Here is a 17,209-nt window from a genome sequence, read left to right on the forward strand (position 1 = left end):
ATTATGGGTATATTCTCAAAACCTGCTGCCACTTGGTTTGCTAGTTTATACTCATCCGGCACACCTCGTGGAATGCCTATCGCATCAATGTATGTCGGGCTATTTAATGATAAATCTACACTTGAACCTATTGCTCTCCGTTTTATGATGTGTCTCCTACGTTTTCTTGTCAATGTTGCTGAATTTATAGTTTCCGTTCTGACTGCTCTGTCACCTATCAGAGTTATTGGGGCTCCCAGTCTTACCAAAGCACACACTCCCTTTGCCTTCTCAGGTATCCTAGTAAACAATCTTCGATCTCCACAATAATAATATAAACCTGCTCTAGCCCACGTACCTATTTCAGTCCCATTATCTACTATGATCCGATCACACCACTCCTTATTTATCTCCCCCAGGTTGCTGGTTGGTGATAGACGTTTAATATCAAAACAGGTATAATTTGCTTTCTTCGGTGTAAATGGACCTGCCCGTGAAAGGTTAGTTATTGGTGGGAATATTGCTGCCAATGTGGTACAATTTTTTGGACTGGCCATCCGTGTCAATGCCAGCATACACTCATAGCCCCACGTATCATTTTGGTACAACGGGGCTGGTTCAATGTATAAATGAGGTCTTGCATTAGCACATCCAACACAATCATCTAACCTCTGTTCTCTGGCTGTGGTAATTATCCATTCCAGCCACAAATTATTTTCCCCATATCCTGTAGCTCTCTCTATCATATCTTCTGGTTTTAACATGGTGTAATCTATTTCCACCACTACATTCTTTTGTCCTACCGATAATGGCTCAGCTATTGTCTCATTTCTTTCCTCCTCAGGTGAACTGTCTATAACAAATTTTATTACTGCTTTTTTATCTGTTCCTGGGCTGTGCACCCCCATTATAAGGAAAAACTCCCCTGTATAATTGGCTGATCCCGTTCTGGTGGATATTGAAAGGGTGAGTGGATTTTGACTTGCACTGTAATCTCTCTGCATTTTTAAATCAAATTTTGCCGAGGTACGGGTCCAAAGGCTAGGTTGTTCCGGAGTCCAAGCACCTGTATATGCGATTACCTTATTCCATGATGGACACCATTCACCCCTATAGGTTTGCCTAGACTGGGACACCTTACAAACACTATCCATATTCCCATCCATACATATATATATATTGTACCCCCTCCATGAGCTATTTTTTCCCCCACAATTTATGACAGCGCATAGGTCGAAAGTAAATGATGTAGTCTTACCCCAAACATAATTAATTACGAGTTGTTCACACGGTAACCTCGTATCGGCTATGGCTTTTTTGTGTCTCGATTTTGATATGGTGTTGTTGCTTTCCTGACCCTTAGTTAGGCTAAAAATTATTCCTACTATAACTCCTGAAATTATTAATAGGATCCCCGACAGCTTACAGTTTTCCCACAGCTTCATCTTGTTGCCCTCTCTTGGACTTTAAAGGAATAATAAACACACTCTTGGAAATTAAAATGGTTAAACACACAATATACTTAATGGGAATATGCAATTAAGGAAAAATATATATGGTTAAAATCACACAAAATAAAATGGTAAGGAATGACAATATAAAAATCACAATAGTAATATAAAGGTATAAAAAATAGTAAATATTAAAAAATATGGAAAACAATAGGTATGAAAATAATAAATATGAAAATCACAATAAGAACAATATATAATATGGTTATAAAGAATATATGGTAATACGTATTTCCCCTTGAGTATTCACTCAAAATTTATTGCACTGGAAAATGATTCTACTGTCCTTCTCTTTGGTCGCAGCTCATTCACCCGGGACACCTGTCTTGTGAACGATTTGCAATTGTTATTGTACTGGTGGTGTTGTGATTTCACCTGTGGCTTCTTCAGCCTCTGGTTCTCCTTCCCTCTCTTGGACCTGTCTACGCAGGTCCACCCGTGTCTCTGCAAGATCCCTTGAGGGGGGGTCACAAGCTACACATGAGGTTAAATGAAACCAAGTGTCACCCTTGCCCTGCAATCGAACACAATGTGATGTCCTCGCTGTCACCCTATAGGGTTTCGACCACCTCGGCTCATTCCACTTTCTCCTGAACGTCCTCAGCCTCACCCACTGTACCGTCGTTGGAGGGGGGTCTGCTGCTGGAGATGGATTGACCTGGCATGAAAAAGTCTTAATGAGAGCAGTCAGTTTATCAAAATAGACAGCGTGAGATAATGGTGTCACAATGGCATCCGACAGTGCATTCCGTGGCCCTGGAAACTGCCGACCTGTAAACAATTCAAAAGGGGTGAATCCTGTGATTCGGTTAACAGATGATCTTACTGACATTAAGGCCAATGGCAAAGCTGACAACCAATTTAGTTTTGTCTGTGCACAGATTTTAGCCAATTTGAGTTTTAGTGTGAGATTCATTCGTTCAACCTTACCTTGGCTGGCAGGATGCCAGACTGCACCAAATGCATGTTTGAGGCCTAGGGCCTTTTCAACGACTCGCAAATGTTCATTCTTGAAATGACTGCCATTATCTGATCGTAAACGCCGGGCGAAACCATAGCGCGGAATATAATGGTTAATTAAACATTTTATCACCGCCGTACTGTCTTCTCTGCCTACAGGATAAGCTTCAGGCCATCCAGTGAAATAGTCTACGATTACCAGAAGATAACGCTTACCCTGTATCCTCGTGATCATATCTGTGAAATCAATCACGATTTCGTCCCCCGGACCACCGGTCAAAGGAAACGAACCCCTTGTTGGTTTAATCGTGGGTTTAACGTTATATCCCTGACAAACTTCACACGTGCTCACATGTGCTGAGACCATAGCTTTTAAAAAAGGATGCCACCAATATTCAAGCGCTCTCATCATCTGTTTGTCCCCGACATGGCTCACTCCATGAACCTCTACCATGATGGAATGACACAGACTCGCTGGGAGCGCCGGACGTCCATCCGGAGCTTGCCACAGTCCGTCAGAGGCACGAACAGCTCCATGTTGTGCCCACACAGAGACTTCTTCAGGGGTACAGCGCTGATGCTCTTTACAAAGGTATTCCCTTGTGAATCTCGGCAATAAATCGTTAGATGTTCTTTCTGATGTGCACATCATCTGCGAGGACACATAACCAGCAGCAGCTTTTGCCGCCAAGTCTGCAGCGTCATTGCCTCTGCTCAAAGAGCTATCCACCTTAGAGTGACCAGCGCATTTAATCACTGCCACCTCTGAGGGGATCATCAGAGCCTCTAAAAGGTCTCTGGCTTCACATGCATGTGTTATTGGTCGACCTGACGAAGTGATAAAGCCACAACGTTTCCACAACGGCATTTCTACGTGTACAGCTGTAACAACATAAGCAGAGTCAGTATAGATGTTTACACGGTGTCCACCAGTATGTCGCAAGGCTTTGATCACTGCTATCATTTCTGCCCTCTGTGCTGACTGCTTCCCCTCTAACCTTGCTGCATCCCTCGTAATCATCTCATGTCCTACCTGCTCTACCACTGCATAAGCCGCTTTCAAACTTCCGTCCTCCGCCCTGAAACAGCACCCGTCAGTGAACAAAATCATGACTGGCTCAGGGCCAGTCAATGGTTTTGCAAACAAACCTGGTCTGACCACTGATGCCCTCTCTGTGATCGGTGCACAGTCGTGTGGTTCTCCCTCCTCCACCAAATCTGCCATGTTAATGCCCTCATGCGTGTATATGATATGGTCGGCGAGCAAAATTGCTGCAATGCGTCGCTGTCGTAAAGGGGAAAATGTGAATGATTCAGAATTAACAAAAGATGCGATTGAATGCGTGGTTAAAACAATTAGGTGGTGGCCCATAACAATGTGAGACGTTTTCTTCACTATCTTTGCCAGGCCTGCGACAAACCTGCTGCATGGTGGCTGTCTTTGTTCTACACTGTCCAACAACATGCTAACATACATCAACACTTTTCTGCCCCCCTGGTCTTTTTGATAAAGTACCCCATGTGCACTTGACCCTGTCTCAGAGACGTCTAAGTGAAATGGTGATCTGTAATTGGCACTACTGAGATTAGCTGCATGTGCCATCTGTTGTTTCAGGTTAATGAACGTCCGTTCAGCTTCCTGTGTCCACTCAATGTCTGCTCTCAAATTCTTCATACCCTGTTGTTTTACAAGATCTCTCAAAGGGGCTGTTAATGAAACATACATTGGAATATAATGTCTACTATACCCTGTTAGGCCTAGAAATGACAACATCTCTTTAACCGTGGTTGGTTTTGGATGACTCAAAATTCCTCGTCTATGGGCTACAGTTAGCGTGGAGCCCTCTGGGGTGATCATGCGACCTAGAAATGTAACACAAGGTCTGCAAAATTGCAGCTTTTCCTTGCTTACCTTGAAGCCACTTTTGTGTAATTGTCTTAACACAGCTTCGCTCCCCTCCAGGCATCCTTGCTCTGTTTTGGCTGCCAAAAGGAGGTCATCAACATACATGATCAACACACAGTCTCCAGGCAAACTACAGTCCTGTAATTGTTGTTTTAATGCATGGTTAAAAATTCCTGGTGATAAAACAAACCCCTGGGGTAATCTGTTGTAAGAATATTGACAACCTTTGTATGTAAAAGCCACACACGCCTTGCATTCCTCTGCTAAAGGGATACAGAAAAATGCGTTAGCCAGATCAATACATGTAAACCAATTGTGCTCAGGTGTTATCACAGAGAGTGCAGTATACGGATTAGGCACTGTTAACGATGGTGTAGCCACAACAGCATTGATTGCTCTCAAATCATGTACCAACCTGTACTTATTCGTGCCTGGTTTTGGCACCGGAAAAATAGGTGTGTTCCACCTAGATTTGTATGGTGTAATAACACCCCTCTCTAGGAGACCTTTTACTGTTGCGGCCACACCCTCGTCCGCCTCAGGTTTGTTGCGGTATTGTGGAATCCAGATTGGGTCAGGTGTGCTTAACTGAAAGTAAACTGGAGACATGTTACAAAAACCTACATCTGTTGGGCCCTGAGACCAAAGATCCTCAGGTAAATTTTTTATGATGTCTGGTGCTCCCACACTATCTGACAGCTCCCTGCCATGGAATCTAGAAACCTGCACATGCTCTAGAGCTCCAGTGTCTCGTGTGGCACCTTCTATCCAATAGGCTTTGTGTTTAGGTGAATATTTAACATCTGATTTTTCCGTGGGCTCCCAATCCTGGGTGGCCAACAGTGTTTTTGTAATCTTACCTAGCTCCCTGGCTTCATGGCTTGGGTGTAAGGCTAACGATATGTGAGGTGCTGCTGTGTCTGCCATCTCATACCACTTCAACTGCTCTTCTGTCAGCTTCACTGGAGCCATCACTCCTTCTTTACTCACAAAAATTCCAGCTCCCTCCAACACCCATCTGTCTCCCTCCACTTCCTGAAACATGTCTTCATAAATGGTTATGTCATTTCTGTCATAAAACAATGTACAATGCAATGGGTCTATGGGGGGTAAATAGATATCTAAATTTGAAATCCATGAACGGTATTTATTATACAGTTCCATTGCTGTGCCCCACTGTGTGTCATCATCTAATTTTACCCAGTAAAGATCAGCTGCCTCCTCCTCACCACACGAGGTCAGCATCCACTGGCTGTCTGTTGTATTACCTGATAGGGAACAGTTAATGGTTGTACCATCTGGAAATGTAACTATTACCCCTTCTGCTGAGCACAGAATGCTAGCCCCTAATTTTATTAATAAGTCTCTACCCAACAGAGGAATGGGAGCATTGCTGGAGAAAAGGAACGAGTGTGATAAGCATTGATTTGCCACTTCTACTTTAAATGGTTGTGTCATTTTTAAGCTTTCACTTCCCCCAGAGAACCCGGTGACTGTCACAATTTTGTCACTCAGATCAGATTGTTTTATGCCGCCTGTGACAGTCGAATAGGTGGCTCCGGTGTCCACCAGAGCTTTTAATGGTTTGTTGTTTACCATTAACGAAATGAGAGGTTCGGCCCTAGCCCTCATTTCGGTTCTCTGGGGGCCCCTTCAATAAACGCTCGCGCCATCCTCCGGGCCCGATGGCGGGAACATCGGCACCTGTAGGTTGGAGGGTGGTGGAGGGTATTGCCCCGGGTTGTATGGGGCTTGTGGTTCCCTGCCGCGACCACCGGCACCACCTCTTCGAGGACCCCATCCCTCCGCAGGTGGTCCGTTAAACTGACCTGAAAGCTTTGGACACTCTCTCATCCAGTGGCCTGCCTCACCACACACGTAACAATTTCCCTCGCCCTGCTGCCTCCCTCCATAAGACCCCCTCCCTCTATTACTACCCCTCCAATTGCTCCTTTGTCTATTTCCCCTCCCACCTGCTGCATGGGCGCCTGTACCATAGGGTGGGCCGTTATATTGGTAAGGGGGTGGCTGATAGGGTTGTTGTGGCATTTGCTTACTCTTTTTTGTCCCTCCCTCATTTTTTGCTTGTTCTAACTGTAGTTTTAGTAACTCTATTTTTATCTTTTCTAATTGTTCTTCCTCTTTTCCTGTTTTCTCTACAGCCCTATCTGTGTGGTGGACTAAATGCCTTTCCCATATTTCGTTACTAGCAATTGGAATGTCAGGGTTATTTTCCATTATTTGCTTAACACCACTAGGGGCACCTGCCATGACTGCTGCTCTGAATATGTCTCGTGTAATTGGGTTGGTTAAACTATTTTCTTCCATCATCTGTTCCCACTCAGCAGCGCACCTGAAATAATATGCTGCACCTGTCTCACCTGGTTTTATGCGAAACTTTATGTTTTGGTATACGGTGGGTGGCAATGGGTACAATCGACCGAGTGCCCTGCCCACCATTGTGATTACTTTTGAAAAATCAAGATCATTTGGATATTGTAATGTTTGGGCTTCGAGTTCAAAACTCCCCATCTGAGAGGCTGTCAAAATCTGACCCAACAGACACCTTATGTCACCCAAAGCCAAAACGGTACCATGACTCAAGGCCGTTAATTTACTCAACCACTTAGAGCCCCCTGATGTAATTGGAGGAAGTTTACTGGAAATAGCAGTCATGTCACTGTGTGACCAGGGCTGGTACTGCACCCCAGTGCTCTTTGCTAACAATGGGGCTTGTACGCCTGGATATAATTGATTACTATGATGACTCATTGCCTGCTCTCTCTGCTCTGGTACGTTAGGGGGGCAATGATCAATTGAAAAATTAGACAGCTGCTGCTCTTTTTCCCTTCCCCTAGTACGTTTTGCTATTGGCTCCTGATCCATCACCATCGTTCCCTTAATACATACTGTATGCATCGTGCCCTGGGCCTGACCTGTTGTTTCTATAGGGCCAGCTGCTCTACAACTTCCCCTTTCATCTTCACTTCCTACTCCGTTCTCACTACCATCACTTTCCTCTGGAAGTTCCATATTTTCTGCCATGTGGCGCATTGTCTCATTCACCTGAGCTCGTGCCGCATGTACCTGTTCTGTCACTACCTTGCCCAGATGTTGTACCTCCTGTCGAAGTTCTTCTAATTCTTTTAAATTACAGTCTAAAACTCCCTCTCGTACCTCAAGCACGACCTGTTGTTTGCTGTGAGTCGTATTTGGTGAGATGTAGGGGGGGGGCTGAGCAATAGGCGGGGCAAGAGGCGGATACAATGGGCGGTACTGTTCAGGGGGCGGTGCTAGTGACTCGGTCTCCCTGTTTCCATCCTTCACTTTCAGTCTAAAATCATCCTCTGTGACTTTCCCTTCCTTCCTTTGTCTAATGGGTGATAAAGCTGTTGCCACGAGGGCAAGACGACTCCATTTTCTTAAATGTTTTTCTAAGTCACACCCTTTACTTTTATATCTGCTTGCATTATACCATTTAATCGTTTTTTCATCACCTTTATGTCTGACTAACCTACAATGAGCCTTTTTCTCCATATTTCTTATTTTCGGGGCCAGGGGCACTTTAAATGTCTCTGCCTCTTTCGTCCATGCATAATTATCACACAATTCTAACCAACATTCCTGAGCTTCTCTTTGTCTCCCTTTTTTCTCTCTTGGTTCAGCCTGTGCTATCATCATCTCAGCGATACTCTGCCATTGCGCTAATACGGTCGGACATTCGTATTCATCACACTCCTTTTGAAACTCTGCCATTCTATTTATTTATTTACTTATATATATATGTATTCAATATAACTTTCCTACTAGTTCCTTTACGATCGTCTCCTTACACCAACTTAGATTATACACATACACAAGGCCTACACACACCACGTGCTGAATTTTCCGTTCACTTATGCATTCAACTAAACACCACGTCTAAATACTTTCATCCCCAATACCATTCATACAAAGTAAATAATTTACGGATTTCTTTCTCCGAAGGACTTTAACCTAACAGAATTTGTGATTCGCCGATCACGGGATTTCTTTCCCAATTAAACAGACTTTAATCTGTTATTAATTTATGGCTTTCTCGCCAAGGGACTCCAACCCGTAAACAGAGTTTAATCTGTTTTAATTCCAGGGACTCTAACCCTTATTAAACAGACTTTAACTGTTTTAAAAGAATCTTTTAAATCTGATTTTCCTTATTTCAATTTTACTCGTCTATTCATCGAGATGTTCATCAAATTTAACACAGAAATTTAGTATATCCAATAGCAGAATTCGAAATAACAGGTTTTCTGCTTACCTTATGTATTTTAGGCCAGCCTTGTGTTAAATCTGAATCCGTCTCGATATCTTTTCCCTCCCCCACGGGGTCCGCCGAAATGTGGCGCCAAAACTTCTCTTTGTCCTTCAAATCACGTCGTCGGGGTCACCAACTATCGGACTTTTGAAACTCGAGTCCTGCGTGTTCAAAATTTGAAGAAAAGTCAAAGAGATCGTTTTCCCAATAAGTTTAAGTATAATTTATTATCAGATGTAAAAGCTTCTTCCAGCTGGGGCTGTTCTCTCAACATACATATGAGACAAAACCAACAGAACCCACACTTCTGGGTTACAAGTATTTATAAAGTATGTGACGTCGATTCTATCTTCGGGCTCCTCCCCTTCATCGGGCGGGCGTTGAATCCTCCGGAACCAATCACCTCGGGACATGTAAATCTGACTCCATTCTCCCCCAACCATTGGCTCCTGCAAAACATTTTGAAAATAGCCGGTCCTGCCGAGAGATGCGATTGACGCACACACACATACACTCACACACTTGTTATCTGAGACCCTGCTTCTGCATTCCTCAGAGCTCATGTTACACACTTCTGCCAAATAGTTTTCAAGACAAAGAACCCAGCACAGCATGGACATACTCATCTCATTATATTTAACAGTAAAACAACAGTAAACATGAATTTATAATACATAAAACATCATAATCCCAATAATGTCCATACATACATATACCTCGTACCCCCTCCATGAGCAATTTTTTCCCCCCGCAATTAATGACAGCGCATAGGTCGAAAGTAAATGATGTGGTCTTACCCCAAACATAGTTAATTACGAGTTGTTCACATGGTAACCTCGTATCGGCTATGGCTCTTTTGTGTCTCGGTTTCGATATAGTGTTGTTGCTTTCCTGACCCTCAGTTAGGCTAAAAATTATTCCTACTACAACTCCTGAGATTATTAATAAGATCCCCAACAGTTTACAGTTTTCCCACAGCTTCGTCTCGTTACCCTCTCTTGGACTTTAAAGGAACAATAAACACACTCTTGAAAATTTAAATGGTTAAACACACAGTATACTTAATGGGAACATGGGATTAAGGAAAAATATATGGTTAAAATCACACAAAATGTACCTAATTGTAAGGAACAAATGGTTATACGTTAATTAATATGACAATATAAAAATCACAATAGCAACATAAAAATATGAAAAATATGGAAAAAACTGAATATGAAAAATTTAAAAACGGTGAATATTAAAATATGAAAAATAGAAAATATGAAAAATATGGAAAATGTGAATATTAAAATATGAAAAATCACAATCACAACAATATATATTGATTAGAAAGAATTAGAAAGAAAATTAAGATATAGAGATTACGATAAAAAATAATATGAAAATGTTGATAACCCTTGATTATAATGAGTATATAGTTATCACTATATGTACTCATGTGAACACCTGTCTCAATATACTCTTGACTTTTTGAAAATCTAAATTGTCCAAACCACAGCCTTTTTTGCACTAGATTAGATTTTTAATGCCCCTGTTGTTGATGCTTGTGTCCCACTTTCTGCTGCTCCAGAGATACCCTCCCTCTTTTGGACCTGAGCCCTCAGGTCCACAGCAGTCTCTGACAGTGACCTGTTTGGTGGATCACAGTTAACACAAGAAGACAAGTGATACCAGGTGTCGCCCTTGCCAGATAGGCGGACACAATGTGACGTCCTTGCCGTCACTTTCAGAGGCTCCGTCCAGCGTGGCTCATTCCACTTCCTTCGAAACTTCTTCAGACGAACCCAATGTGGACGGGGCTCGACAGGTTCTTCAGCAATGTCAGAGGGAGTCTGCTGAGAGAAATGTTGAACCATAGCAGTCAGTTTATCAAAATATACACAATGTGAAAGTGGTACACAGGTGTCCGGCTTCAGCGGCGTCGACGGTCCTGGAAAAGATCTACCTGTAAGCAATTCAAAAGGTGTAAAGCCAGTGATTCTGTTAACAGAGGAACGTACAGACATTAGAGCCAACGAAAGAGCTGATAGCCATGATAATTTGGTCTGTGCACAGATTTTAGCCAATTTAAGTTTCAGCGTTAGGTTCATCCGTTCGACCTTACCTTGCGATTCAGGATGATAGACGGCCCCAAACGCATGCGTTAGACCCAAAGATTTCTCTACGATGTATAAATGCTCATTTTTGAAATGCGATCCGTTATCTGAACGGATACGCCTGGGAAAACCGTAATTTGGGATGTAATGATTTATGAGACACTTAATGACTGCAGTGCTGTCTTCTTTTCCACAAGGAAAAGCCTCAGGCCAACCTGTGAATTGGTCAACTATCACCAACAAATACCGTTTCCCTTGCACCCTCTCTACCATGTCTGTAAAGTCAATCACGATTTCCTCTCCTGGGCCTCGCAATGGCAAAAATGTGCCCTTTAACTGTTTTAAGGTTGGTTTGACGTTATGTTTTTGACAAATGTCGCATGAAAGTACAAAGTTAGACACCATAGCCGTCAAAAAAGGATGCCACCAATATTGCAATGTTTTCATCATCTGTTTCGAACTCACGTTCGACATAGTGTGTGCTTGGATTATGATAGAGCGTGACAGGCTCATGGGCAATGCTGGTCTGCCATCTGGGGCCTGCCACAGACCATCTGGTGCACACAGGGCCCCATACTCTGTCCACGTCGACAGTTCTTCTGGTGTGCATTTGCCATGTTCGGCCACAAGTGTTTCTCTGCTGAAAGATGATAACAATTTCACATATGAACAGTCAGTCTGTACCATCATGGTCACCTGATAGCCTGCAGCTGTTTTGGCAGCCAAGTCAGCAGCCTCATCTGTTTTACAGTGGCCCTGACATTTTATGACAGCAACAGCTGCTGGAATTTTCAATTCGTCCAACAGTGCACGTGCTTCTGCGTCATGTGCTATAGGCCTACCAGACGTAGTGACGAACCCACTCCTTTGCCACACTGCGAGTTCGACATGGACAGCACCCACGACATAAGCTGAGTCACTGTAAATGTTGACTTTACCAGAGCCTGCAAGTTTTAGTGCTTGTGTGACCGCAATTAGTTCTGCTCTCTGTGCTGACTGTTTGCCTTCTATTTTTTCTGCTTCCCTAGTAGTGTAACCTAAGTCTGTTTGCTGCACAACAGAGTAAGCCGAGACTAAAGAGCCGTCATGAGCTCTGAAACAGCACCCGTCCGTGAAAAGTGTAATCACGTCCGAGGCTTCAGGGATAGGGGTTGCAGTTAAGTCCTGGCGAACACGAGATGCCAGGTCAGTGATTGGTGCACAGTTATGTGGTTCCCCTTGTGGAACAAATCTGCCATGTTAATGCCGTCGTGTTTATATGTTATGTTTGGCGCCGTTAGATATTTGGACAGTTTTCTCTGCCTCAACGGTGAAAACGTAAATTTAGATTCAGAGTTGACAAACGACATGACAGAGTGCGTGGTCAGGACCGTTAACTGATGACCCATCACAATGTGAGATGTCTTTTCAATGATCTTTGCCAATCCTGCAGTGAACCTGGCACAAGCCGGCTGGCGTTGTTCAATGGCGTCAATTAGGACACTGACGTACATGAGCACACGTCTAGCAATAGACTGTTTCTTGAAAAGTACTCCATGTGCGCTATTCCCTGTTTCAGAAACGTCCAGAAAAATGCCTTGCTGTAATCAGGGCTATGCAGATATGCTGCATGTGACAGCTCCCCTTTCAATTTAGTGAACGCCGTTTCTGCTTCAGGGGTCCATGTTAACTTTGCCTGCACATTTCTCATGCCTTGTTCCTTGACCATGTCTCGTAATGGCTTGGTGACCGCTACATACATAGGGATATAGTTTCTGCTGAAACCTGTCAATCCCAGAAAGGAAAGCATGTCCTTCACATTATGTGGCTTTGGGTGTGACAAAATGCCATCACGTTGTCAGGCACGATTTATATTCTTCTGAGATTGGTATACAGAAAAAAGCGTTGACCAAATCAATGCATGTGAACCATTGGTAAGCTGGGGTCAAATTTGAGATGGCAGTATATGGGTTTGGTAAGGCCATTGTTGGTGAATCTCTCCACCAATGATCAGTCCCCCCACACTGATTTTTTTTTTTACTGTCTGCCTTAACTCCCAGAATTCCATTACCCGGTTCAGGTGGACTTGATGAACTGCAATCTACAGGTGGCATCGCCTCCAGATGTAAGACTGAACAACCCTGCTTCAGAAAGGTACACAGAACCCTAAGCTGACAGAACCCTGTAAGTCTGAGAAGCATCGTCGGGGCCTAGTGTAAAACAAAATGGCGGAAACGGCCAACAGAACCGCACCTGTAGGACACCCCCGCCTTGAGCGTCTACACCGAAAACTTGGGGCATGCCCTCAAGAGCCCGGATAGCTCAGTCGGTAGAGCATCAGACTTTTAATCTGAGGGTCCAGGGTTCAAGTCCCTGTTCGGGTGATGGGTGCCCACCTGTACCTCACCTTTACTTTGTGAGCTGTTCTGGCATCGCCCTTTGTATTGATCGAGCGTTGCTTCTGGGACCCGTTTCAATAAGGAGGTTCAAGCAACACTGAGTTAAAATATGAACTCTGAGTTGATTTACTCAGATAACCGCTACTCTGAGTTTTCTGTTTCAGAACAGCTGGTTTCAATGAGTTCAATCCACTCTGAGTAACTTCACCCGAGGTTACTCGTGTTCACCGCGGCTTTAAAAAGCCATCATCAATTGAGCGAAGATAACACGATTCACCATGGCAACGCCACGTGACAAAAAGCGCTCCGTTTATTTCTCGCCAGTCGAATTGTAGGCACTATACATCTATCTATCTATATATATATACACACATATAAACATATATACCTACGACTTTTGTCATGTAGGTGCAATCCTTCTGCAATAAAAAGAACATGGCAGCAGCTGGAAATGAAATATAAAAACATCATTCAGTCCGGTGAGTTTAAATGCTCTTGCTAGTAGGATGCCTGACTGGGAAATGTTTGATATATTTAATAAACTGGCCTTGAAAGTTATGAGGATATGAGAACCGAGCACTGTGGCTATAGAAGACAAAAAACTGGCCATGCTCGCCCCTGCTCCAGCTATGTGTAACGGAGGCCAGCTAGAGTCACTCCCCGACCAACAGAGATGCTCTGGCGACAGACGCAACAAGGACTGCGGTCGTTAGGCTCGTTGTTAGAGCGCCCGTCTCTCATTCTGACCGACGGCAGTTCGAAGCCCGCGCGGGGCGAGTTGGACCTTTTAAATTTGCACCCAATCACAATGGGAAACCCTAAAGGGTATTTGAATTATTAGAGTTTGCAGCGAGACCACATTTATTTGATCAGCTTATTCAGAAAGACGTTCACCATTCACCTGCAATCCTATGAAACTCCTCTTTGATGACTCTCAAAGGAAACTTAACACACATGTATATAAAGTGCTTGAGAGCGATGCACACTTTTCTTACTGCTCTGCATACAGTTGCCTTGCTAACGTGTTCTGCATCCCCGGTGTTAAATAGAAAGCTTCCATTAGTAAAGAAACGTAAAGCCATACAGAGAATCTGCTCAGATGTAAGAGCGCGACCCCGACGAGTGAGGTTTGTGATGTAAGGATGAAGCAGATTGTGGATATATTTAATGGACTGTAAAGAAAAACTGTGCCGCTCAAATAAAGAATCCTCCGCATATGATAAAACATCCAAACGGCTTCACCATATACTCTCCCGACGTAAATGTAACTCTCTCTGAATGAATGCAGCTTCCTCATCTACGGGTACTGAATAAACGGACATTTAATGTCTGTGTTACGAACTTGTGCGCGATTAAGGAAAACGAATGAAAAAACTAACTGCGAAGGCAATTTCAACACCGCTCGCGCTTCTAAAAGGGGCGGAGATTGTAACAAACCTCGGGTTAGTGGAATAAAACCTGCTCCTGACCAGGTTAGGTTCACAGAGTAGGTTACTATGGTTACTCACTCTAAGTATAATATACCTTGATTTCTGAAACTGGCTTGACTTACCCCGCGGTCGCGGGTTTGATATACCTCGCGTTCTGAAACTGAAAACCCAGAGTATCCCGTTTTCCGGGGTTAACTTACACTGAGTTTGCACTTACCCTGCTTTCTGAAACGGGTCCCTGAACACGCACCAGAAATTCCTTGACAGCTGAGCAAAGGCTTCCCTCCCTGTAGATGTAGTCGGGAAAGTCCTGCTCTCACAACTTCGCCAGAGGGCTGTTGGCTTGCCTTGATCATATTATGGTTATGACTCTTTTTGGTGGCCGCAGCGATTCCGGGTCATGGCAGGGGACTGTTTGCTGTTTTTGTTGATATCCTGCCTGTCCGTTATTTGACGCCCCATTACATCGCCTGTTACGCTGCCGGCTCGCCCCACCTTGCCACACGCGATAAGCCCAGAGGACCTGTAATCTATTGTAGTCGTGGCCGAGTGGTTAAGGCGATGGACTTGAAATCCATTGGGGTCTCCCCGCGCAGGTTCAAACCCTGCCGACTACGGTTGCTTTAGGTGTTTGCTTTGCGGACATACAATTTCACGAGCAGCTTTGTTGCGTTATCTTAAGGTCGGTACAACAGGATTCCTCTCTAGAAAGAAAAAACAATGCAGCCCAGTATGCACTCTCACGTGTTTGTTAACGAGCGGCTCTGTTACAGATGGAACGTGTTCCTGGCATAAACAGCCTAATGGCCGGTTGTCAGTATGCTCGCCTGCTGTTGCTCAAAGTGCAGTAGACACGCTCTTTCTGCTTTTTGTTAATGCGTCTTTCATGCAGCGTTACATCAAAACTGTGTACCGAGCACCAAAATAATATAGAATTACTTGCCAGCTGGTGTATCTTAATAGATTTAATAGTTTTGCACCTATAACGTGTGGTGTGCTGTGACGATGATAGCACACCACACAAGATCAGATTTGTGAACCACAGTCTATATCTATACTATACATGTTTAATGTAAACCAATGTGAGCATACAACAATTTCTGTGATTTTACAAATGTTTGCTTTGAAGGAACCTATAAGGCATGCAAGAGCAGAAAAATACCAAAGATAAGCTGTCAGGGTAGTTTTCAAACACGTCTGAGTTTCACTTACCTGCCAACTCCCAGAATCCCATTACCCGGTTCAGGTGTACTTGATGAACTGCAATCTACAGGTGGCATCGCCTCCAGATGTAAGACTGAACAACCCTACTTCAGAAAGGTGCACAGAACCCAAAGCTGACAGAACCCTGTAAGTCTGAGATGCATCGTCGGGGCCTAGTGTAAAACACAATGGCGGAAACGACCAACAGAACCGCACCTGCAGGACACCCCCGCCTTGAGCGTCTACACCGAAAACTTGGGGCATGCCCTCACGAGCCCGGATAGCTCAGTCGGTAGAGCATCAGACTTTTAATCTGAGGGTCCAGGGTTCAAGTCCCTGTTCGGGCGATGGGTGCCCACCTGTACCTAACCTTTACTTTGTGAGCTGTTCTGGCATCGCCCTTTTTATTGATTGTGCGTTGCTTCAGCACACGCACCAGAAATTCCTTGACAGCTGAGCAAAAGGCTTCCCTCCCTGTAGATGTAGTCGGGAAGTCCTGCTCTCACAACTTCGCCAGAGGGCTGTTGGCTTGCCTTGATCATATTATGGTTATGACTCTTTTTGGTGGCCGCAGCGATTCCGGGTCATGGCAGGGGACTGTTTGCTGTTTTTGTTGATATCCTGCCTGTCCGTTATTTGACGGCCCATTACATCGCCTGTTACGCTGCCGGCTCGCCCCATCTTGCCACACGCGCTAAGCCCAGAGGACCTGTAATCTATTGTAATCGTAGCCGTGTGGTTAAGGCGATGTACTTGAAATCCATTGGGGTCTCCCCGCGCAGGTTCAAACCCTGCCGACTACGGTTGCTTTAGGTGTTTGATTTGCGGACATACAATTTCACGAGCAGCTTTGTTGCGTTATCTTAAGGTCGGTACAACAGGATTCCTCTCTCGAAACAGAAAACAATGCAGCCCAGTATACACTCTCACGTGTTTGTTAACGAGCGGCTCTGTTACAGATGGAACGTGTTCCTGGCATAAACAGTCTAATGGCCGGTTGTCAGTATGCTCGCCTGCTGTTGCTCAAAGTGCAGTAGACACGCTCTTTCTGCTTTTTGTAAATGCGTCTTTCATGCGGCGTTACATCAAAACTGTGTACCGAGCACCAAAATAATATAGAATTACTTGCCAGCTGGTGTATCTCGTCCGCGCCGACTTGTGACTGTAAAGCCATCTGAGCGATGGCAGCGGGGAGAAAGGGCCGGCCGAGGTGTCAGATCTGTGGTAGAGTGGCCGAGCGGTCTAAGGCGCTGGATTAAGGCTCCAGTCTCTTCGGAGGCGTTGGTTCAAATCCCACCGCTGCCAGCTATTGCTTGAAAAGCCTGTTTGCCCTCAGGCTGAAAAGGGCAGCTTTTAATTCGCATCTCACTTTCAAGTACCTGCAGACCATCTTAGCCAAAGTGGCCATTTCATGTGTGCTCGATGAGGGGGCATGCAACTGTGATTTGG

The sequence above is a fragment of the Barbatula barbatula genome (genome assembly GCF_947034865.1).
Source record: "Barbatula barbatula genome assembly, chromosome: 4".
Taxonomy (NCBI): domain Eukaryota; kingdom Metazoa; phylum Chordata; class Actinopteri; order Cypriniformes; family Nemacheilidae; genus Barbatula; species Barbatula barbatula.